The sequence below is a fragment of the Mauremys reevesii genome, linkage group 6 (genome assembly GCF_016161935.1).
Source record: "Mauremys reevesii isolate NIE-2019 linkage group 6, ASM1616193v1, whole genome shotgun sequence".
Lineage (NCBI taxonomy): Eukaryota > Metazoa > Chordata > Testudines > Geoemydidae > Mauremys > Mauremys reevesii.
The window spans coordinates 28,220,179-28,246,046 of NC_052628.1; the positions used below are offsets into that span (position 1 = coordinate 28,220,179).

A 25,868-nucleotide genomic window follows, 5' to 3' on the forward strand; every position below is an offset into this window, starting at 1 on the left:
TTTGGTGAATAAAACTATGTCCTAAAACCTGTTTCCCTTTGGGTTCCACTTACAACATGCAGCTGTACTAATAGTAGCAAAATCTCCAAGCTGCTTATTGGTCTGGACAAAACCCTAAGTTTGGGAAATCTTTCTTTATTTTATATTTCTTGGTGGACTATTAAGCAATTTAATGAATATTGATAATTCCTTTCTAAAGGCCGAACTGTACAACAAAAATTAAAATGTCCCAGATTTTATTCCTCCCCCGCTTATGTAGATTTCACAATGGGGTAATTAATTGGCCATTTGAAATGCTATAAAACTCACTCATTTAGACACAGTGGGTGCAGGAACAGATTGATGTCTCCCTCTCTCTTGGTTTATGGGTGTAAGATGGTTCTGTGCTCTTCTGGCAGTTGAGATGTGGACTAGCTGCACTGAAAGTTTTTCTGCAAATCTGTGTGCTGCATTTTAAACCAGACGGGCTCATTTTAGATTGTGGAATGTACTGATCAAACAGATTCTCCCCTCAACCTGCTTTGTGAATTAAAGCACTTCGGAGCAAAATGCATTTCTTTTGGTAAAAATGCCAGTCTCTTTGCCATCTGAAAGTCATGAAATATGCACAACATAAGTGGAATTTAAGTCCTGTTTTGAGGGCTAGAATAGGCTTAAGTGATGATTAGACCTTGGGCAGGCTTTCTTCCCAGGGATGCATTTCACATGTCAAACATATGCCAGCACTTCTGAATTACACTAGAGCTGGGCAGAATGACAAGCAAAACAAACAGAAGGGTACTGTACTCTGCTGTTCTACTGCTGCTGTTTGTGAGCTGTAGCTGTCAGCCAAAAGGTGATGGTAAAGTATGATGTCTGAAATCTGTCATTCATTGCAAAATGATGACAGCCTGTTACAATATGTTCAGAATATAAAGCTATCAAAATACAAAAGTGCCTGAGGAACATAAACTGCAAGACAAGGAAAAGTGTGAGAGTGTGAGTGGGTGCCTTTTTGTGAGTGCGGTTGTTAAAAACCAACAAACATTTATTTAGATAGCAAGATGCTGTGTAAATGAATTGTGCCCATTTCCCCCCGATCCTGCAATCTGCTTCACAGGGGTAGATTCTTATGCCCATCCCCATGAAGTCCCATTGAAATTAGTGGGGCTCCACACAGGTGCAAGGAGGGGTGTGCCCACTTCTTGGGACCATGAGAGCTTGTTTCTATATTGCAATGGAAACCCAAGACTAGCAAAAACTGAGTTAGCAGACCCTGGGTTTGTTAACCTAGGGTTTGAGCAATTACACTGATGTGTAACTCCAGCATAGGAATTATTGAACCTTGCATCCCAACCTGGGGCTCCAGCGTCTACATTGCTTTATGCAGACCCGAGTTCAACCATCCATGTCCAGACTTACTAGAGCCCTCCCAAATTGTGGTTGCTCTGGCCCTTTGTGATGCAGTCTGGGAAATCTTACCTGTTCACCAAACTTGACCAGAGGACAAAGAAAGTTGGCCCATGGGATTGTGGGATACATTCGGTGGACTCCCAGAGCACGAGTCCAGGAGGGCTGCATCTACACCACAAAGCAATAGGGCTTGAACCCTGGGTCCCAGCTTGACTCGGGCTTGGACTCTTCACGCATGTGTGGCCTTGGAAAAGCGGTATAAGATATCAAGCACCATTGTCTTTTGTTGAAGTCAGTCGGAGCTGTGGGGGCACAGCACCTCACAGGATTGGTGCCACATGTGAACTGAGAGTGTTTGTACCCACAGACAATAATAATTAATTTCAGATGTACCGTAGTGCCTACTACTTGGTAAACACAGTCCAGGTACTCAAGAAGGATAGTCCCTGTGCTGAAGATCTTACACTCTAGAGACAAACAGAGTGGGGGAAGCAGAACCACAGTAGGCAATTTAAGGCATGTTCCATGTGTGAGGAGCCTAAAATGAACTCACAATGGGAGCTGCGGAGCCAGCACTCAGGGTGCCGGTTTCAGGTGGGGTCACGCACGGAGCCTCCCTGGCCGCCCCTCTGTCTAAGAGCCGGATATATTGGCCGCATCCCAGGAGCCGCACAGAGCCAGGCAGGGATTCTGCCAGTCACACTGCACTGCCAACCAGACTTTTAACACCAGAGCCACCAGGGTCCCTTTTCAACCAGATGTTCCAGTAGAAAACCAGACACCTGGCAACCCTAGAGGGGGGATGGAGTGGGTGGGGCCGGGACGGGGCCTCGGGGCAGGATGGAGCAGGGGCAGGGCAAGGGTGTTTTGGTTTTTTGCAATTAGAAAGTTGTCAACCTTACTGAGGACCTGAAAGGCATTCATGATCAGATCTTGTACCGTGGTCCACCCATTCATTGTCAGGGCTTGGTCCACTTCCCACTGAAGCTTTTCCATTGACTACAGTGGGTGCTGGATCAGAGCTTCTATGCAGTTTAGCCCCCACCCTTTCAGTGTTAGCAGCCTGGCTTGTAAACTACTTATGCTACCGTTAGTAGCCTGTCTCACGTGCTTACTCCATCAATGACCCAGAGAGACCTGAATTCAAATTGCAAATCACAAGTGAGAATGGTTTGGGGTGTCTCAAAATACAATCCTCCCTATGCAAAAAATATATAAAGTGGTAGTTGCTGTGCAAACATTAAATAAAGGAGCCTGCCCTATAAAACCGATGTCATAAAGACACAAAGTGTTTGGGGGTTTAGAACATAATGAGGGGTGGATGGAGGAGAGAAGGGTCATAGTAGTGGGACAGCAAGGTTTCAGTTACTAACAAAGGTGGAGGCGCCATGGATAAAACTTTCAAAGGTGCCTAGGTCCCATTTTCATAACTAAGACACACAGGAACTTAGGCCTAGGGTAGGCACCTAACTCCCGTTGACATCATCCAAATATCCTTGGGGATCTGGGCACTAAGTCTGGTTTAAAGTCAATGGGACTGAGGCACCTAGGTGCTTAGGAACCAGCTTTTTAAAGCTAGTCAGGCACCTAACTACCTTTAAAAACCTGGCCTGAGATCACTTTAGAAAATGGGACTTAAGAGCTCTCGAAAATTTTACCCTGTAGCTTTATTTGTAGGTAATGAGGCAATTGAGCAAGAAGCTATGATGATTTACTAACAGGTCACTTGCCTCACTGTTTTTTATTGTGTGATAATAATCGTGGCTCTAGTAAGACAATAACAGTTAATGAACATCTAATTTGGTTTATATTTTAGAAATAATCAATTAAAATAACTTTGTATGAAATACTTACCTTAAAATATTTTGTTTTCATTATATGTGGCAACATCAAAAGACATTTACCAAAAAATAAATTGTTGTAATTTTAAACTGCAGCAGTCACAGGTTGCAAACTGCTTACAAGGCAAGAATGATTTTGTAGGCTCACTTCTGCTGAACTATGGCAGGCTGTCGAACAAGCCAGTATGCCTCAGATGAGGGAAAGGAAGAGAGGATTGGGAACTAGTCCCAGCTAGTGGAACAACACATCAGCTCGAGTGGTTCCAAATACAATCTTTTCCCAGAGGAAAAGAGGCCAGGCACATCCTGTTCTGTTTAGATTCTGGAATAAACTTTGATCCAGTAATAACTCAAGCTATGCTGCCTTGTAATGTTAATTTGCCATGTGTAAAAAGTCATTCATGATTGATAAAAGCAAAACAAAACCATATTTGAATATGTCCACATACAGATCTGTAGTCTTTACCGTCCTCCCCACCACACACACACCAAAGTCTGGGGTCATTTGGATATTTGGATCCAGCCTTTTCATTGGGGCCTACTTGTTTGAATTAAAATAAAATACATGACCCCTCTCCTGTGTTTTTAGAAGATCTGCAGGATTAGACCACAAAGGATGAGATTTTCCAAAGTGCTCAACACTGGTCTAACTTGATTGCATGTAATGGAAGCCGAGTTAGGCCATTGCTGAGCACTTTGGAAAATCCCACCCATGTAATGCATGGAAATCAACCAACCATTGTTCACATAGGCAACCTTGCAATTCCTAGGCACATGGAAAACTTTAAAATCCAGAACTGAGCTTTCTTCTCTTTGAGAGCTTTAATAATGATCAAAACTCTGAAGTCTATTGTCTTGGGGCCTTTTTTCATAAATAAAGAAAAACCTGTAATTTACTGTACCAACTTTTGTTCTGAGGGCATGTTAATGGGCATTGTATGATTTGATATTTGTATAGTAGTCTTAATTCACAACATACAATTCAGTATTTCCAACAAAACCATTCTACTGTATGTGAATGTGCATTAAAAGCAGTACCCTTTCCCTTTGTCTATTATGGGCATGTAGTACGGAATGTATTTTGTAGTGTTGGTGTAGTCATTCTTAAAAGGCATTCCACTATACAGCATGCACTGGACTGGCAACCATTTTTTACAGTGTGCAGTTGCACAGAATGGACCCATCATAGCTGACAAACTCCCAGCCAAAATGTATAATTAATGCATATTTGCTTGAGCTACCTTTCAGCTCTTGTTACTCCAGGCATTTCATTAAATATCAGTCTCCTGAAAAGAGAAATTGCTTGCAAAGCTTCATGTAAACAATCCAGCCACATTTAACTGAAATAAAATCAGAATCAGTAGTATTTCTCATTAAGCAACTTTCTTATACAACAACAACAACATAAATGGACATGTCAGATTTTCTCCCAAGAAACATTAAGTATCCGGGGGCAGTGGCTTTTCTTTGCCAGGTTTGAGCTTGGAATGATTTAGTTCTCTAGAAGCTTTTGTGATTTTATGGCAGAAGTGTTGACAACCATAAACAGAGGGATGCCGCTGTGTGAGGCTGTAATAAATAAGAGGAGTATTTCAGACAAGGAAGTAGGGACAAAGTCTGGACTTAGAAACACAAAAACACAACTTCTGGTGTACTCACATGGAATTTTGTATCTGTATATGAGAAATTTACTATGTAGTACAAGTAGGATTTGCTGATATTTAATTATCTCTGATGCAGTAAGGCTATCTCACTATATGGGAGCCAGGCACATTAATCATAGCCTTGATACTATAGCAGTTGGCACTTTAATAGATAACACATAATCCCTCTAAACTTGATTTTAGGTTAATGTGCTAAATGCTTTGTTTAAACACAGCAACGGGCTTACCCCTCTTCAGCAAAGCACTTAAAACTTAAGCTTTAAAGTTCATCACGTGCTAAGTGTTGGCAGAACTCGAGCTTTTAACTTGACATAAGGATGAAATCCAAGGGCTCTTTGATTAAAACATACAAAATAAAACTGATGTTATAACAGGTTTTTGACTACACAAATTATTCTAGCCGTTGTACTTGGAGTGGCAGTGTTTTTGAAGGTATAAAATAAGTGCCATTATTCTTAGTTGTATTTAGCTAAAGAGCTACTTAACACTGATTGAAACAGTCTTATTTTTTAGATCAAAGTGTCTCCCTTTTGTGTTGTAATAAAACAGCTTGACTCTTTCATCAAGAAAAGAAGGTAAGAACTCAGTGTACTAATTAGCACTCTTTTAATTATCCTAGAAAAAATACTCCAGGCTAACACGAAAATATTGTAAACAGCCACTCCTCTAATTAATACATTGAGTTCTTACCAACTTTTCTTCATTCTGGGACTGTTTCACTGAAACACAGATTTTGATCTAAAAATAGCACTGATTGAAACATCTGAAGTAGCAGCTGCTCTGAGTGATTTTAAAAATAAAATAATATAAAGATAATTTGATAGTCATAATATGCCATTTCATATTTTGTCATTATGGCCCCATGTTATATGACTCTCTGTTATGAGCGGTCATTATGAACTACTATTACTGGCATGTCATGAAATAATGTCAAAAACTTATTTAAAAATAAAAAAATTGTTTTGAAAAGAAACTTCACAGCTTTTCCAAAACAAAACTTTTGAAACTTTTTTTTCAGAATTTCCATTTCTTGAAACTTTCAAGATAGTTGGTTTTGTTCTAAATCCGAATTAAAACAGAATTTGAAATGTCAACACTTCTGGCAAAACAAATTCCAATTTTCTACGTTTCCTACTAAAGTTTGGTTAAGTTAGGACTCTATTGCTTTCTAAAAGCAACAAAGAATCCTGTGGCACCTTATAGACTAACAGATGTTTTGCAGCATGAGCTTTCGTGGGTGAATACCCACTTCTTCGGATGCAAGTGGTGGAAATTTCCAGGGGCAGGTTTATATATGCAAGCAAGAAGCAAGCTTTCTAGAATTGCTTTCTAGAATTGTGTTTAGGCACAACTGCAACAGAATCCAGTGTACAGAAAAGACAAGGGAAATATTGACATGGTAAGGAAGATGTCTGGTCTTCTCCACATAAACAAATGTCTGGGTTAGCATCTTCCAGGCTACTGAGCTCACCAGATTTAATTCTGAATACTATTCTCTCTTGTAGCTGAACCTAGTTTTGGCAGATTCTGTGAACAGAATTCTATGGCTGTGATGTTAAGCAAACCATTGCTGACTTGAACTGGTTGGTGATTCAGGCAAAAGAATAACTAAATTAGAGAATTCAGTGCATCCCAGTGTCTGTTTGGGTGCTACTATGTAAGTGCCAAATACTACAGGCTTGTGTTAATTTTACCAGTATGCCCTATTAAGAGACTTTGTCCATTGCATGAAGTCATTTCTCCTTTGAGAAACCTGCTCTCGGAAAATGTATGTCATCTGTATTGTGTGAGCTTTTAAATGTGGTGGCTCTCATTTCAAAAATATCCATAATTAGGTATCTAGCCTGATTAAGTGCTGAGCACCCAGGAACTCCTATGTAAGTTGTGGCGTGGTTAGTACATTTGAAAAACCAGGTCATTTATCTGTCTTAGGTCCTTGTATGGTCCCCATTGCTATGGTAGCTGAACATCAGAGGCAGATTACAGTTTTGTGGGGCCCTGGGTCACAGCACGTGGGGGACCTCCCACCCCTTCCACCTGCGGTCCCCCTTGCTCCCCCTTCCATGCTCCTGCTGGATAGGGGGTTGGGATGTGGGCGTGCTGGACGGGCAGAGCAGGGCAAACCCCCACACTCCGACCCCGCTCCCTGGCAGGAGTGCCGGGTGGGCAGAGTGGGGCAGGACCCAGCGCCCTGACCCCGCTCGCTGGCAGGAGTGGGGGTGTCCATTTTTCTGGGGAGCCCCCAAGTGGCCAGAGCCCCTGGCACAGGCCCCATTGGCCCAGTGGCTAATCCACCGCTGCTGAGCTTCTCACAGTCTTTAATGTAGTTACCTCCTAGCACCTCTGTGAGGTTGAGAACAGTTATCCCCCATTTTACAGATGGGGAACTGACACAAAGACTAAGAGACGGATTTTTAATGGTATTTAGGGAGATCTCGTATAGAAGGGCCCTATGCCGCTCAAAGCTGCCTCAGCTACTGAGCATGTGGAAGTCCCATGCTCCTCTTGGACACCACCTTGCTAGACACTTCGTGGCATTCAGAGAGAGCACTTCTTCCTCAGTGGCATAAAGGTTTCTGCTCCCAACACCCAGCTGCAGTTGCAGAGGATGAAGAACACCCACCTGAAATACAGGAATCCTCAAACCCAAATGGTAGTAATTATAGAGGAAGAAGCACATCTTTCTCCCTATTATATGCCAAGGTGGCTAGGAACCCACAGGGGGGCAGAGGTAGGGGGTTCCCCACACTGAGAGGTCCTTTTTGCCCCTAAAAAGAGAACCAGACTGGTTCATCTCTCCTCTCCTGCTTGCATACTGCATAAGATTACTCCTGCCCCAGGGCTGTGGTAACTGCCAGTCTCCGTACAACCCAAGAAAGAACGAGGGATAGGGTAGGAATAGATAGCAGTTCTGCTCAGGGTGGGGGATCACTGCTTAGTGTTTCCTCGCTCATGAACATGAACAGGCCCAGCAATGCAGTGGGGCGAGAGGTGTTGTGTTGCAGCCGGGGTGGCTATAGGATTTGTGCTGCCCCAAGCACGGCGGCACACCGCAGGGAGTGTTCTGGCGGTCGCCGGTCCCGCGGCTCCGGTGCACCTCCTGCAGACGTGCCTGCGGTGGGTTCGCTGGTCCCGCAGCTCCGGTGGACCTCCCACAGGCACGCCTGCGGATGCTCCACCGGAGCCGCGGGACCAGCGGACCCTCCGCAGGCACGTCTGCGGGAGGTCCACCGGGGCCGCCTGCCGCCCTCCCGCGGGATGCCGCCCCAAGCGCGTGCTTGGCGCGCTGAGGTCTGGAGCCGGCCCTGGTTGCAGCTTGCTCTTTTTTATACCCTTTATAGAAAGTCCTATAAAATTTAGTAATAACACCGAGCTCTTACACAGCACTTCTCATCACCTAAAAAAAATAATCTTTTTAGAGTTTCATGAACCATTCAGAAGGCCCTTTGTTTTCTGTTCTTACCAAAAATTCCCAGGTTTTACAACAGCTGTTGATTTAAAAAAAAAATTTTTTTAACCTGAATTTTGGACCGCTCAAGTATGTGAAAATACAGATTGTTACCAGTTATGTTAATCCCACATATTAAGTAGATGTTTCTTAATAAATTGTTGTAAGTGTAAATGCAAGGCTTTCTGTTAAAGTAAGGCAGCATATTAGAACACACCCACACCCACCCTACCTCAATGCTGAGTCTTTAAAAAAAGAAGTGCTGGAACTCCCAGCTCTAACCAAGCTGCCATCTATCCTTCCAGAGCATGGAGCCAGGTCAGAAGTTCTTACTTTTTCTCTATTTGTTGCTTTTTTTTTCTGTTTTCCCATCCCCCAATGTTAACCTTAATATCTACCCAGAAAACGGTAACAATTTTTAAATCATTTTTCACCTGTTTTTTATTTTTGTAAAATAAAATTCCTGTAAAATTTTAAAAAATTAAAAACTAAAAATGAAGACTTGACCATCCTGTAACTTAATAGACAGTTTTATCCCTGAATACAGAATGTTTATTATGATGGTTCAAAAATCCTATAGCGTCAATGATATCTACAGATCTGTATTTTCTGTAGAATCCTCTTTTATTCCTATTAAGTTCTGTAGGAGCCCTAGGCCAAGAATTGAAAACAAGGTTGGCTTCTAGATCTCCTGTTTTCATGAAGTCAAGTATCAGAGGGGTAGCCGTGTTAGTCTGGATCTGTAAAAGCAGCAAAGAATCCTGTGGCACCTTATAGACTAACAGACGTTTTGCAGCATGAGCTTTTGTGGGTGAATCCGACGAAGTGGGTATTCACCCACGAAAGCTCATGCTGCAAAACGTCTGTTAGTCTATAAGGTGCCACAGGATTCTTTGCTGTTTTCATGAAGTTTGTAGGCATAGAGTTTCCAAGACTTCACTGATGGAATATAGGGCTGGACTACAAAGGTACAACTGATTATTAAAAGGCAGAATTCCATCCTGACTCTTGTCTTTTTGTGACTAACTCTAACAATCAACATTCTGAAATCTAGTCAGGAGGATTTATTGTAGTGCAGTATTTGTGATTCTGTATTAGGTCTATTCTTTCTTCTTTTTTCCCCCTACACAATACAAGCTTGATTTTAGAAATGGCGCTGACCCCACAGAATTCAGAGACAGAACCCAAGTTCCCCCAAAGTTCTGGGGCATTTGGATTAAGGGTTTTCACTTGGGCTCATTTCTATTTAAATTAAAATATGGCCCTAACCCTGCGTTTTCCACTTTTCAGGAGACAAAGTGACTAGAATAATGTGTTCTGCTGGCACATGCTGCTCTAAAGTGGTGTTTGGCTTGAAAGGCACTTAGTGGCTGTCACTTATACCTTTTGCAAGAGACAGAACTGTGCTAGCATTCAACAAATGCCAGTCTGAAACATATTCATATGAATATACAAATTAGCATGATGCTCAATTTTATTACATCTTTTGAACTGATGTATTGTCATTTCACCATTGAAAAACTAGGCATTGGAATACTGGCTGCAAAACATGTCATTTAACATGGCATTGCAAGTGCTAAAGAAGCTGGTTACAGATAATTATGAATGTTAATATGTGCTATTTAATAGTTATTTAGTGGGAGTGGTAGCAATCAGTAGTATAATTATTGTTACATAGCTTGCCATTCAAACCATTTATTTTGATCCATCTATATATTTTCACAACTTTTGCTTTTTGGCCTAAAGTTTTCTTGTGTTGGTCTCTGCCTGGAGTTAAATAATTTTTCTGGAAATTTTAAGCAAGCATTTGTTCAGTCGATGGGCAGTGGAAAGGTGAGGGGAGAAAAGATACATCATTACCAATTCCAAAAGTTCTTGGCACCTTTTTTGAATGAGTCTACAACAGATATGACACGGGGAAGATGATGTAACTGAAAAGCATTGCTCTGAGGACTATGGTGAAATTTGGTTGTGATTTAAGTAAAGTGATTGTTATCTAAAATAAAAATAGAATTATATGATAGATTTAATCTGCAGCAAGGGAGATTTAGGTTAGATATTAAGAAAAACTTTTTAACTATAGGGGTAGTTGAGCTCTGGAATAGACTTCCAAGGGAGGTCATGGAGTCCTCATCACTGGAAGTTTAAAAAAAAAATTGGACAAACACCTGTCGGGGATGGTCTAGGTTTGCTTGGTCCACAACGGTGAGAGGTGTGGGGAGTGGACTTGATGACTTCTCGAGGTCCCTTCCAGCCTTACATCTGTATGATTCTATGATTTTTCTGATACTGAAGAGACACCTGTGTAACCTCTTGCAGTACTGTGCACTGCCCTGTTTATGCTAGAGTTTTAGGAAAGCCATTTATATTAAAAAGGCAAAGTAAAATGTTCTTGCACAACATAAATTAAGTATATGACCTAAGGTAATAGTGAAAATTTGCTGGCATCTACAGGTAACCTACATTTTCAGCCAAGTTCATTTAATTGTTAACTCACTCATCCTCTGAACTACAATTAAGGCAGCCTGTAATGAGCATGCACGTGCAGCTAAGTTAGCATTGTAGGTAACTGCCTCATCTATTCCGACTGTGAATCTTTTTGTTCACCAGAGAAGCCTGTGCTCAACTCAGAGCTCAACGCTTCCTGCTGTGAAGAAATGTCAACCCACTTCTCAGGGAAAATCACCTATATGTTGGGGGAACCTTTCAGGACCACAGGAGTAATGCATTGTTTGTGGGCTTGATAACTCCCTTTCTGATAACTCTTCCCTTTCTTAATCAAGCCCATTTGCACAACAGGCAGTCCTAAAAACTCATCAGAAAAACCAAGTAGCCATCTGGAACATGACCCATGCCTTTCATAGCTAGTAAAAAAGAGCCGAGAACTTCTAGAACCCCCTGCTAATGGGAAGAGTCAATATCTCCTTATAGGAGGGAAATCTCCTTCTCCCCTCCAAAGCATGCCATTATCCAGCCAGCATTTAAACCACCACTTGATGCAGCCTACCTTGGCATTTGGCACCCAGTATCCAACCTCCCATTCCTGAGCAAGCTAATTTAGAAAGGTCACATCCATCCCTACAGAGATACTTTCCTTATCATGAAATCCTTCCAGTTAGGCTTCAGGAAGGCAGAGAGAGTGCTGGTGGCATTTGATTTGGTTGCCCATGAAATCCTGCTGTCCTGTCTCAGAGGTACTACAGGATCACACTGCGAGATGTCTTTGCTCATTCCTCTCAGGCTGCAGAGAAGTGTGTAGGGACACATGCTTCTCCAGAACCCTCACCACTGGAGTTCCACCAGCATCCATCCCTCTCCCCATCCTGTTCAGCATCTATAAGCCAGCAGGAGAGATTGTGGAACAAGATGGACTAAAATGCTAGCAACATGCAAATGACATGGCAACCCTACATCACTTCACGTCAGATGCAGAGAATGCCATCCCTCAGCTACCTGAGGGCTTGGCTGAGATTAGCCAAGGATGGACGAAGAGTGGCTGTCTGGAGCTGAATCCAGGAAAGACTGCAGTGACGCTGGTGGGCAAAGGAAAGCAATAATTGGCTCATCCTTGCAACACTTCTGTGAGGTAGATGGATAGATAAGTATTACCCCTGCTGAGGGAGTCATGAGCTTATAGTTGAGTCTGTAATTCCACAAGACCAGCAAAATGAAATGGGAGTGATGTGGTGTGGCGAAACCCCATCACAGGCTGGACTATTGTAATCTTTGTACATGGTGTGCCTTGTGAGGTGTCATTTCAAAACTCCTAACTTGCTGATCAGTAATATCCTGATGAAATGTGTGTCAACATCACATGTGATTCTCATATATGTGTCATCATATAAGATTCTCCTGTATGATGATGATATCCTTCCACATAGATTCTTCGTCTCCTGGTTCTCAGCTGGAAATGTTTTTCAGGAGGTGATCTGCAACTATAAAAAGGAGGGGCAAACATCCCAAAGCATCGTCTGTCTCCCTCCCCTTCCTCCCACATCCCCCCCCTCCATCACATTCCTGCACCTAAGAATAAAAAGGAAATATCAATTAGACTCGTGTGGGGTCCTGGCCTAAAGAGTTTGACCAGTAATCTCTCTGCAAGCATGTGATGAAAAATTTTGCTCGACCCTAATATAGTTTGTTAGGCTCTAGAAAGTGTTTTATCTTTTTCTTGAAACCATTTCTGACTTTTATTCTTCATTACTTGTACTCACTTATAATCTCTTTGTAATTAAACTTATTTTATTGTTTCATCTAGTCGTGTATGTTTGTTAGTGTCTGGGTAACTTCATTTATCGTGGTAAGCTGTTGTACAGTATTCACTTAAAGGAATAAGAAACTTAATATTTCTGAACTGAGAGAGAGCTGGACAGGGCAGGACAAACATTTCTGGGGGAAAAGTCCAGGACTGTGAGTGTGTTGGTATAACCACAGCTGGTGAAAGCTGTGGTGTGACTGGCTGGCAGGCTGCAGTTACACAAACACATCTGGGAGTGGCCTGCATGCTGGTGGCTGGTTGCAATCAGGTTGGAAGCTACAACAGCAAGGCATTGCAAAGCACCCCAAATTAGAGGGCAGGAATGACTCAGCCCCCCACTGGTGTGGATTATACCCTGGAATGTCAGTGGCTAATGGCCAATTAGTTGCATGCATTGCACCTGGGCCATCACTAATAGTTTCTTCTCAACCGGAGAGGCTGGCCTGAAAGTCATGAGGTGATAACTTAATGGACACCTGGGCCTCATAAGAAGGGAAGAGTTCAGTCTGAAGGAAGAAACTACAAGGAGCAGCGAGAACAAGCACCTGAGAAAGACTCAGTAGGATGGTCCAGTGCTCAGTACCAGAGCTGGTGAGGAGATGACAGAGTAGCTGAGAAAGGAGATTGAAGACAGAGCCCCAAGGAAAGGCTGATTTGTTGAGAGACTTTGGACATTAGTTGAGCTTTTGTTATCGTGAAAGGGATCTGAACTAGCAGCCCCACAGCCAGAGGGCTGAATTGTGCCCAGAAAGGGTGGTGGAGATGCAGACCCTTACGCTGTTGTGCCATGATGCACTCTGGTGGTGAGTGTGCACTCTAAGGGCTGGCCTACACTGACACTATAAGTGGATCTTAGGCTAGTTCAGTTATGTAAGTTACATAACTCAAGTCGACATACAACTGTGTCTACACCAATCTATGTCAACGAGAGAGCGCTCTCCTGTCGACATAGCTTGCACTTCTCAGGGAGGTGGAGTACAGACATCGATGGGAGAGTGCTCTCCCATTAACTTAGCATGTCTTCACCAGACCCACTAAATTGGCACCACTGCATTTATTGCAGCAGTGCCGATTTAGCCAGTAGTGTAGACATGGCCTAACAGATGATCTAAGGGTATGAGTTTGCAGAGAAGCTAAATGATTTGCATTGTTCTTCAGCACAGGTTATTATGGAAATACACTGTATTTATCTATAGGTTCTCCTTAAAAGTAATGAAGATGAGCACTTTCAGAGATGGGTCTCTAAAACACACACACACAAATCCCAGCAAATAGATGGAAGTCCAAAATTCTTTAAGGAAAAAAAGGTACTCAACTGCTAGCAAAAGTATTAATTTAACATTAAACATGGCTGCTGTGCTTGAGAACTATAATGTGGCCAATTACCTATTTTTAAGAAGTAGCTAAGTGATCTGGTAAGCAAGCTGGGTAGCAATCAGATACTGCAATTGACAGGTGTCATATAAGAACCTGAAGAGCAGCTCTGTGTAGCTTGAAAGATTCTCTTTCCCCAACAGAAATTGGTCCAATAAATGCTATTACCTCACCCACCTTGTCTATCTGGAGAGACAGTGGCATTTTCCTTGTCAACTGTGGAGTTTTATCCAATGCATAGTGGCAAACTAGCAAGAATTTATCTTAAATTATCTCTCTTATTGAGAGTAACGTGATTCTTCTGTACTCTGTGCTTTTCATTTAAAAAAAAACTCCTTTTTAGTCTTTGAGAGCCTGAAGAAAGCCAAAGCTATTGTTGTTTTTCTGGGCTGTAGAAATAAGAAATTTGTACACAAAGGCAGATCACCTACAAACTGCAGAATGAATAGAGAAGCTAAAATTTCACTTGATTGGCTGCCACCTCCCCACTTGAAAGCAAGAAGAGGAACAAACCAATGTCCCCAACAACAAAGCCCATCAACAGAAAGCAGCACTACAGAGAAAATGTCACCAGCTTATTTTAGTACATTCCCTTGTATCCCCTCGAGAAGCATAAATATTATAATACTTTGCACCTCTATATATTTTACATATGAGGACCTCAAAATGGCTTGTGAAGATTAATCAGGTCTTACAATGATCCTGGGAGGTGTGTAAATAAGCACAGACTCTTAAACTGAGCTCAGTAGCATTTTGTCCAAGGTTGTTCCTCTGGTGGATAGGGAATAGAACTGAAGAGACCTGGCTCGCGGTCCATTGTTAAATAGAGACATGAGAACTAAACACAAAACGAGATTACTACATTGATCTTTTCTACCTTCATGGAGTAAACTCATGGATTTAAAAAGATAGCATATTTGTATCTCACCAGTTCAGTAAAATCCTATTATGCAGTGAATTACAGTTCATGAAATACTAGACCAGTTTTTCAGACAGCTTGTCTTCAGAAGAACATTGGATCCTTCTCCTCTTTGTTATACTAATGGTAGTACATGCTGACGTCTTGTGATGTTGGCCAAAAGCACCCACGGATTTCCTAGTTATTAGTGGCAGGCTGTGTGAGACTTTTAAATAGAGAATGTTTTTTAAAAAGATACACATTTTTAGACCAACTTACAGGAAAAACAACTTTCTCCTTACTCTTGCTTGGTGTGTATCAAGACAAGGCTCAGAGGGTGTCTAGGGAGTGGAAAGTCCTCCATCTCCTCAGCTGGAATTCCTGTACCAGCCTTTCTTGCAGCACTAGCATAGGGGACGTGTTTGGGAGGACTCGAATGCACTGAATTCCATCTAGCCTCATTTGGCCCACAGTGCAATTTAGCTCAGCCTCAAGATATAAGTAATTTTTGATGTCTTTTGTTAATGTATGTGGTGGCCGCTCCCTGGCCTGTGTGAAAGAAGTCTGCCGGTCTGGTCTGTCTGTTTCCTAGAGAGCATGTGTGTCCATGTAACAGCTGACACTGACATTCTTAGTGGTAGTCTCAGCAAAAAGACCAAGGACTGATTGGGACACAGTGCTTTGAGAGACTTGAACAGGGTTGAGCATATTGGTAGGTGGAGTGGGAAGCTTGCACAGCCACTGACTATACTATACTTGTCTTGTGATAAACAACAAAACTAAATGTCCAGAAAGGGCTGATGGTTTTGCAGCTAAGGCACTGGACTGGAGTTGAGAGATAAGGGTGCAATTCCTGGGTCTGCCACAGAGCTTCCACAGTGTCTTTGGTAAATAATTTAATCTCTGTGCCTCAGCTCCCCATCAGTGAATAGTGGATAACCGTTTCCCATTTTACAGGGGTGCTTTGAGGATAAACTCATTAAAGTGTTTTGTGTTGCTCAGATACTGTGGAGATGGGACAATTTAAGTCCTAGGTAAAGGACTATAAATCTGGCATCTGTCACCAGCATTAGATTTGTGTATAAAGTTAAATAGTTACATAACTGATAGCCCAGCTCCTTAGCTGGTATAAATGGCTGTTGCTGAGTTAACTTCAATGGATGGGTGACTGGAAAAGTGTCATCCTATCCATATATCTCTGCACAAAATTGCGTGCTTGCAGAAACCACACTCCCCTTCCACATGCAAGCCCAGAAACTTCTATTCCTCCATAACAAATTTTCTGTTGTAAACTATGGAATGAGTTCATTTCTGTATCTCAATAGAGCTTGTGTTTAGGCATATTCTTCAATCATTCTCTGCAAATATATGCATTTGTCGTTCATCTCTTCCCTCTCTTTCCCCCCCCCCCCTTGATGGCATATTCAAACTGAAATGTAAAAACATCCTGCAGCTTTAAGATTCTTGGCAGCCTCAGCAACATCTCTAACAATTTTCTTACTGGGCTGTTCAAGGAGTTAAGGATACCCAGAATGCTGCTTTCTGTTGCTGGGCTCCATTGGACACATTGTTGTGTGTTCCTCTTTTTGGTTTCAAGCTGGAAGGTGGCAGCCAGTAAACAGAAATTTTAGCTCTTCTTCCTTCTCCATTAGTTCCCCTATTTGCATCCTGGCTCCAGGTACTGTCTAGTCTGCTTGGACTTGGGGAAACATCATTTTAAATCCAGGAGACAAAGAAAAGTCATATACAAACAGAAAAATGACTGTATCAGTGACATTTTTACCACTGTGACAAACCTGCAGTCCTAATGATGACTTAAGGGAATGGTAATAGGATACATAGTTTTTCACTTCTAGTTCATCAATTAGAATCTATCCTTATGGTAGTAAAGGACTAAAAATCATAACCATTTGAAAGCTTTTAGATAACTGTATGAAACCAGTTTACCTGAATCCATCAACTTTACATTCCTGAAACTATCACCTTTGTTAAATTCTCAGCAGAGGAAGCTGAGGACTTGTAGAAATCTAAGCACTCTGTCATCACTCGAGACAAGAGTTCTCAAACTGGGGGTCACGAGTACATGCACGAAACAGAGAGCAACTGCTATAAAATATAATTTAAATCTAGCGTTTTAGAAAATTACACACACCTTTCCGTCCTAATGTAGTATATTTACTTCAAAGAGTACTGTAGACATATAATGCAGTGATCGTTGTTCCTAAACACAAGATATATTTGTATTATCACCACTTTAAGGAAATTGGACTCTGGAGATTATAGTATCGTGTGTGCAAGTTTGTTGTCTTTACACTAAAAAGATGGGACTGGGACAACATTAGAGGGCTTCATTGTTCAGCAGCTGAAGAGCTGCATTAAACCACAGACCAATCAGAACACAGAGATCACCAAAAAAAGTAATTTATAATTCAACAGTCAGAGACCCAGACAGGGGCAGTGTTGGGGGGATATGTGGGGGATATAGCCCCACCAAAATTTGCCTAAAACATCCCTCATAGCCACCCCTCCCAGCACAAAGGTCAAACATTACGCAGAAGTAAGGGTAGTATGATATGGCATTGCCACCATTAATTCTGCGCTGCTGCTGCTGCTGCTGGTGATGCTGCCTTCAGAGCTGGATGCCCAGCTAGCAGCCATCACTCTCCGGCTGCCCAGCTCTGAAGGGGTAGTGCCTGCCACCAGCAGCAGCACAGAAGTAAAAGTGGCAATGGGGCACTAAGTCTGCAGTGAAAAGTGATATTGACAAAGTTTCTTCATGCCCCCCCCCAGTATTAAACAATAACTAGTTAAAGAGAGAACTTTTCTGCTTATAATAACAATTCAATAAAAATGTCTTGTCTTAATTTGAAAGTGGTGAGAAAAGGTAATTTCATTTAAAACAATAGGGTTATAAGTTTAGCATTTAAAATAGTGTTAAATATAAAAAAATATTTAATTTATAAGGGGGGGGCAGTCACACTCGGACGCTTGTTGGCTGAAAGGGGTTGCCAGTACTAAAAGTCTGAGAACCATTGCTCTAGACACAGTCTTCGCAAATCAAGCCTGAAGCACATTGGTGGAATATTATGGAGAAGGCTGCATTATTACTGCCTCTGCTGTACATGGGCTTGGTTTAGCCAAAGAACATCAATAGTCAAGGTTGTCCATTTAGGACCTCTTGTGAGCCGTGACAACACGAATATTAGAACACAGTGCCTGGCTTTTTGTCCATTGTTCAAAACATTGGTCTAAACTGCAGCTTCCTTATATATATCTCCTGGGTAGCTTTAAAAAAGGAATTGTACCCTCTATCGAGTCTGTTGCTCAAAACACCACCTATGGGAGGACATGCTGCATGTTGATGTAACATCCAGAATAATGGAAGGGAAAAAACTTGGACCTCTTCCTCTAAATGAGAGACTGATGTGTCACTTGTTTAATGAGATGGGGGAAGGAAGAGGGCAAGTTTTGGATATAGGTTTCCTTATCAAACATTCTATGAGGTGTGATTGATGTAGTAACATACGGTCAGATTTTAAAGGTACTTAGGTGCCTAAAGATGCAGATAGGCACCTAGTGGGATTTTCAAAAGTACCTAACTCCCACAATCCCGCCCCCTCACTTAAAGAAAGGGGCAGCATCGCCTAGAAAAATCTTGTCCGTTTTTAAAATTCTCAACCTTTTTATGGACAAGTAACACCTCATAGGACTAAAGCTGAAATAAGGTAGCAAACACATTTTTTATTTTTTTCCCTATGTGCTTTTGTCAACACACTGCATGTTACCCAGTTTCCCTGCTTCCTTGTATCATAACTTATCAAGAGAGAAATTGAATAACTGGAAAGACATGAGCAGAAAGCCCCTTCACAAAAGTGTTTTTATTCTTTTTACAGGACTTTATTTAAATATGGTCTTTTATTTAAAGTGCAGTCAGAAAAATGATTTGTTTTAAATTGACCTTTTAAAAAAATCAAGTTGATAGTGGCCCCTTAGTTTTTTTTTTAATTTATCAGTAAAATATTAATGCTACAAATTTAAATACAGATCAAGAAATGAAGAAAGTTAATGTTCCCTTTGCAAAGGTAACCCATCTACCCTGCGTTACATATATTATTGATAACATTACCTTAAATTTATATGATAAATACAATGTGGACAACTTAGAAAGAACTTACATTGTTTTATTTTATTTCTCGAGTGCTATGTATTTAAATTGATATCAACTGTTTAAAATTATATAGTAGTTACAGAATAGTGTTCAGACATGCGATAGAATTTTAATGGTGATTGTAGAACTCTGGGCATAACTGGAGTTTTCTGATAATATCTGACACTTAGTGGTGATGTAATTATGTGTGTGATGTAAAGTGTTTTCTTTTACAGTGTATAATACTTTGTATGTAGGATAGTTGATTCTACACAAGTATATATTTTAGATGGCCCTATTTTAATCATTCCACTTACCTTTTGAAACATGAACAAAAATCTGTAACAAAATAGACATCTCCATTGAGGCAGTACCTTATAAACAATTTTTTTAAAGGCACTTGAAAGCGCTTTCAAAAACAAAATCCCTGCATGTAAAGTGGGTGCAAAATAATAGCTTGTATTTTGCTACATTTTTATTCTGAATAAATACTGTGAGCTTTCACCGTATTTAACTTAGACTTAAGGTTACCCTGTGCTTTTTTAAACTGCCATACTTTGCACATAGACAATTTAAGCCCTTTGAACACAACTTGTTTCCCTTTGTTGTTTAAAGTTGGCTTTTATCACCAGTGAGAATCATTTGCTACTCTAGATGTTTACAGTAGTTGGTTCACAAAGCCTAGTGAAACACAGTATACTAAATCTGTCTGGCATTAAAACAAAATCTGAGCAGATTTTTTCAATCTCTAACCATTTGACACAAGGATATGGGGGGCGGGCGGTGGCGCAGGTTCTCTAAAGAAATTTGCTTGTCCTGGAAGTAGAATTCCTTTTTATCCCTGGTATAGCATGGGCACCCCTTCCCCCCCACTGCCAAATGCTTCAACCCTATTCTTGTGTGATCATCGTCCCTTCCTACAGCGTAGTTCTGGCTCCAGGCCAAATCAACACTTGATCTCTTTTCTGTACTGCCAGCAAGAAAGGAAAGATTTCTGTGGTTAAGGCAGTAGACAGTAACTTGGGACTTGTCTACACTATGCTGCAGTGCAGACTACAGGAGTGTGAATTGCAGAGCCCATCAAAGTGGTGTGATCAAACTGCCCTGTGTGAATGCCGCTGGTGTGAACTAAAGGGTTCTTTGGATGCTGAGAAGTCCTTCGACCAACTGGAGTGGAAGAACCTCATACAGGTTTTGGTAAGGTTTGGTCTTTGAAATTAGTTTTATAGGGGAATATTGGCCATGAGCATCTGCTTTGGTTCTGGTCCGTAATTCTCCACCTTTTTCGTTTGTCTCAGGTACAAGGCAGGGTTGTATGTTATCCCTCCTGCTTGTTCTGGCAATGGAGCCATTTGCAATAAAGGTGAGAAATTAGCCGGGGGGATTTGAATCCAAAAGAGCTTGGTATGCTGAAGATGTCTTGTTATATTTGCTGGAGCAAGACACCTCATAAAAAAAAATTATACAAGAATTGATTTTTGGAGTTAGGGCGATATCAGGCTTCAAAATGAACTATGATAAATCTCAAATTTTAGGAAATAATAGTCTCAAAAGGGTCAAAACAAACTGTCAGCTACATAAATTCAAAGAGTAGAGGAAATTTAGGAATAAATATTGTGGAGAAACAAATTTTTTTTTCAGGCAAACTTCCCTCCAATGTGGAATAAAATAACAAAAGACTTGGAGGAATGGAACAAATATGAAATTTCTTGGCTTGGCAGGGTAGCCTTGAATGAATGTCCTTCTGAAGTTGTTTTTGTTTCAGTAAATCCCTGTGGTATCTCAGACATGACATTAAAAACTATCAAAACTCCTATGTAAACATAAAAGACCATGTGAGTTCTAAAGTTCTGTATAAGCCTACAAAGTGGGATGGAATAGCCTTCTCTGATATGGTTATTTATTATGCATCACAATTTTTTCTTATCTGTCAGACTCGATGGACCAGATCCTCAGCTGTTATAAATCATTAAAAGTCAATGGAGCTGTGCCAGTTTACACTACCAGCATCATCAGATTAATACAAATGCTTTCATGCCCTTCCAGCCATTAAAATGAAAATACTATAGGTACTATTTATCTGTCTTTAGGTTCCTTTATGTGGTTCATCTGTCCGAATAAGGTGGGCATGACCCACTGCATAACTGCATGCATCTGGCAAAAATCCTTTCTTTCCAAAGCCTAGTTAGTGGGTTTTTTTTAAATGAACAGCTTAAAGAGAAGAATCTTGGTTTCTGTGCATACTAAATTAAGAGAGAAAAATAAATATCATACAATCAGCAAATCTTTTATGAATTTGCCAATGTTGCACATCAGATTAGATTAGGAGTAGGCAACCTATGGCACATGTGCCAAAGACAGCATGCGAGCTGATTTTCAGTGGCACTCACACTGCCCGGGTCCTGGACACCGGTCTGAGGGGCTCTGCATTTTAATTTAATTTTAAATGAAACTTCTTAAACATTTTTAAAACCTTGTTTACTTCATATGCAATAATAATTCAGTTATATATTATAGACTTATAGAAAGAGACCTTCTAAAAACATTTAAATGTATTACTGGCACGCGAAACCTTAAATTAGAGTGAATAAATGAAGGCTCGGCACACCACTGCTGAAAGGTTGCCGACCCCTGGGTTAGATAAATGACTGTTGTCAGCCGACGAACAGTTTTGCTTTCTAGAGCTAAAGTGCTACCCAACAAATAAAAAAAACTGTAGTACAGTAACTCCTCACTTAAAGTGGCGGGGGGTCCTTCCGGCACTTCGGCGGCAGGTCCCAGGGTAGGTCTTCGACAGCGGGGGCCCCCCGCCGCCGAAGACCCCAGACCCCCTGAATCCTCTAGGCGGCCCTGCTCCGTAGAGCGGGGGGAGGGGGAGGACATGACAGGGCTCAGGATGGAGGGAGTGTGCTGGCAGCAGCTGCTGTCTCAACTTCCTGGTCTACTTAAAAAGGCAATCTACTTAGAGTGGTTCAGCGTATTTAAAGGAGCAATGCGTGTCTGTGTCTGTCTGTCTGTCACACACACACACACACACGGTGTGTGTCTCTCTGCCATGCTGTCTCCCCTCCCTCCATTTGTGCTGCCTTGTACAGTATGAGGCTACATTAACAACAATGTGTTAACCCTTGAAGGCTCAGCTGAGTTCTAGTTCATCATTTAGCAGTAAGGTATTCCCTGGGAAATATCCCACCCTCTGACTCCACCACCTCAACTAAACTTCACCATCATCATTGCTGTGTACAGTATTAAATTGTTTGTTTAAAACTTATACTGTGTATACATATATATTATATAGTCTTTGGTGAAAAAAATTTCCCTGGAACCTAATCCCCCCATTTACATTAATTCTTATGGGGAAATTGGATTTGCTTAACATTATTATGCTTAAAGTCGCATTTTTCAGGAACATAACTACAAATGTTAAGCGAGGAGTTACTGTAGTTCTACAGGCCATCTGTAACTGGAGAGCATGCACTGAAGGAGATGTTTGGTGCTTCCAGCTATTCTGTAAGGAGAGAGGGAATTCTTCTAGATACTCAGTCCCCTTACACTCCCACCAAATACTGGCACAAGTCACATCTACATTTTGAGCTCGGGTGTGTTTCTCCTGCTTGCGTACGCATACTCACACTACCTCTAATTGAGCTAGTACAAGAATAAATAACATTGTAGTCACAGTAGAGCGGGTAGTATGTACCCACGGGTGCTTCATCATGGGTTTTGTGATATTCATGATTCCAGAGGAATACAATGGTCTTGGCAATTCACTGATGCTGGAGAATTGAGTATAATTTATTTGATCTAAAGTCTTACAGTTTAGGGGGTTTAACTGTGGATTTGGTGGGTCGTTTATTGTTGGTTTTTTTGAGGTATGTGGGGAGAGAATACAATTCGTATAGATGTTGTTATATAAAATAATTAATTATATAACATCTTCCATGAAAGCTGTAATTGGAAAATAGTCACTTCCTAAATCTAAACTGTCTCACTATTTTTGTTTTTTACATAGACAACAATGGCAGTTACTAGAATAATTTTTCAGCCTTTGCTTTAATGTACAGCTCAGCAGCTACACTCAGATTAATTCTAATCATAATTAATTTGTTGCAGACAAAAGTTGTTAAATTGAACATCCTAACATTTAGAAAAATAGCTCTCTGAAACTCTTTTTACATGTGTTGAAAATGAATGTATTTACACTCAACATACTTTTAATGAGATCAACAACTTTAGAATAATTTCCAATGGCCCACAGTACAACCTCAGTAGTAGCAGCAGCATGAACATTATGTTCTGTTAACATGAGATAATATGTAGTATTGAGAAGCAAGATCCAGTCTCAATACTAAATAAATAAGACAAGATACCTGTGCAATTTTATAAAACTTACAGTGTAAAGCCAAAAATAGTTACTCAACAATAATGAAATTCTTTATAATATCGTGTTCCATTCTAGGCTCTTAAATGAACATTTAATTAGCCTTCATATTCCATGGACCTTATATATGGAAATAATGTGTATAGGTAAAAATTAATACTTATTTACCTTCTATCTGATGTTTTTAAAGTATTTATTTTTACAAACATTAACTGAATTAAAGTTCAAAGGACCCTTTTTATGTCATAAGTATTATCTTTGTTTTACAGCTAACCAAGCCATACAGAGGAAATTCAGTGACTTGCCACCAGCCATAAAGGAAATCTGTGGCAAGGTTGGGGATGGAACCTAAATCTTCCAGCTCTTTGACCTATGCCTTAATCATAAGACCATGCCTCCTTCTTACTTCCTGTCTTTCACATTTTTCCCTGTTCATAATAGATATGCATTATTTTTTTAAACATGAACAGCAGCTGTAGATCACAGTTAAATAATGCTTCGAGGAATCATTTTTCACCAGTACATTATTTGCAATATTTTAAACACTACAGTTATATTATCAAACCCTTGTGAGACCTATAATGAAAGGTCAAATCTGTTATTTATTTCAGATGTCTTTATGTATAATTAGAAGTTTAATAATCGTTCCTCTTAAAGCATTGATTTGGAAATACTAACATGTTGTGCTGATGACACGGAAGCTACATTCATGCTGAGAAGCATCGTTTGTCTGCAGCTTCTGTCTGGCTTTTGTTCACCCCTTGTTTCAGATGCCCACTGACTGCAATTAAACATGAGATGAGGCTTTTCACTTGTGTTTGCTGTGCATGCAAAGCTTTATATCCCTATTAGTTTATTGGGATCAAAAGCTCCTGGCACATCATGTCTAGACAACTTAAATTATTTATGAAGTATAATTTGTGATTTTTGAAAATTGTCCTTATTGAAAGCCGGCAGTTGCTTTTACAGACATAGCAGAAAAGATGGCTGTTCGAAAGGCAAAATAAACATGCAAAGTGTAGAGAGAGAATGTCTAGTCTGTGCCATTTAGTAACTATGAATTTACAGAAGTGTGTTCTAAATGGATCCTTCTAGCTAGGATATAAAAATTAGACTTCTGTGGGGGGCAGTTGTAAGAAAATTTGAAGAAAAACAAACAAACAACTTTCTACCACCAGATGGGGACAAATGTCTGTGCGTGTATGAGAGAGAGATAATAGTTTGTTTCCCAAAGAAGAGAGAGTTTGTAGAAAATGAGGCTGGTTAGCAGAGGGGGGATGGGAGAATAAAAAACTCAGAAAAATAAGCAGTTGAAAGGCAAAGAGAAAGGCAGAAGTGTCTTTTAGTTTAGTTTTTGCATGCTTATGAATGTTAGTAATCGAGTCATTTGGGAAAATGCATCTTGCTTCTTGGTATCTGGAGTGATTCCCTTTGGGGAAACCGTGGCTTTTGAAATCCTTTAAAAAAACATTCTAACTATTTCTCAAAGCCTAGCTGCTACTCCAGTCCTGAGTCTATGAACTCCATGTCACTGAGCTCAAGAATCCCTGCCCTACTTAAATAAGTAGATGTGTGCAGTTTCAAGGTTGAATGACACTTGTGTAGTATGTACCAATAACCGTCAACTGATGTAAGTGAATCAATAAAGGAGCATTTTTATCTGCCTTGATTTCATAGTCCTCTTTAAAATGATCACATAGAAAACAAATTTATTCTATTTAACTTGAGAGGAATATGAGTACATTATTGGGGGTAGGCATCTATATTTAAACCTATATGGAGAAGGAAAAGGTCAGCCTAGCCCTACTGTACAGTTATTTTTAATTAAATTGTTATATGGGGCAACTTCATCTTTTTCCAAAGGAACATGTCTTCTGGGCCCAGATCCAGGGGGTGAATTTGAAGTGCACGTAGTGCAAGTCAAGGGTGGCATATAGAGGTGGGCTCTGAAAATTGAGGGATATAACTTAACTCTGAAAAGTATCAAGGACAAACTTCCATGTATTTACTGCATAACTTTTAATGGAGGCAAGTGTAACACCGACAGACCCTGGTCATCATCAGGTGGAATTGAACCTGGGCCCTCTGGAGCTTAGTGCATGAGTCTCTACTACATGAGCTAAAATCTGTATGGCTGTTAGCTAAGGTTGTAGAGCAAACTCATTACTCTTGCTCTCACTGTGGTCTTGGTGCCACTAGATGGGACAGAACACCACAGGTGTGTGGGTTACACAAGCACTTGATGCAAGTAGGTGCAGTGAGAAGAACAATTGTGATGAGTCTCAGGTATTTTGCAGGTTTGTTCATCCATCAATGTGCTCAGTCATCATCCCTTCTGAAATGGCAGAGATTCCATGGCAAATCCTTATTACTCTTGCTCTCCAAATACAGTTCAGCTCAATTGAATCCTCTTTTTAAACTCTCTAATATTAAATAGTCCATAAAGAATATTTATTGTCCTCCAG

At 40.7% G+C, this 25,868-nt stretch overlaps 1 protein-coding gene and 1 long non-coding RNA gene across 5 annotated transcripts in view; both read left to right on the forward strand.

Moving 5' to 3' along the window:
- Positions 1–25,868, forward strand: part of GHR (growth hormone receptor) — a 188,727-nt gene that overhangs the window by 98,385 nt on the left and 64,474 nt on the right. The gene's annotated exons all lie outside the window — the stretch shown is intronic.
- On the forward strand, positions 20,319–25,067 carry LOC120408291. The gene is made up of 2 exons (XR_005600588.1): positions 20,319–20,385; positions 23,673–25,067. It is a non-coding gene; the product is annotated as an uncharacterized LOC120408291 (long non-coding RNA).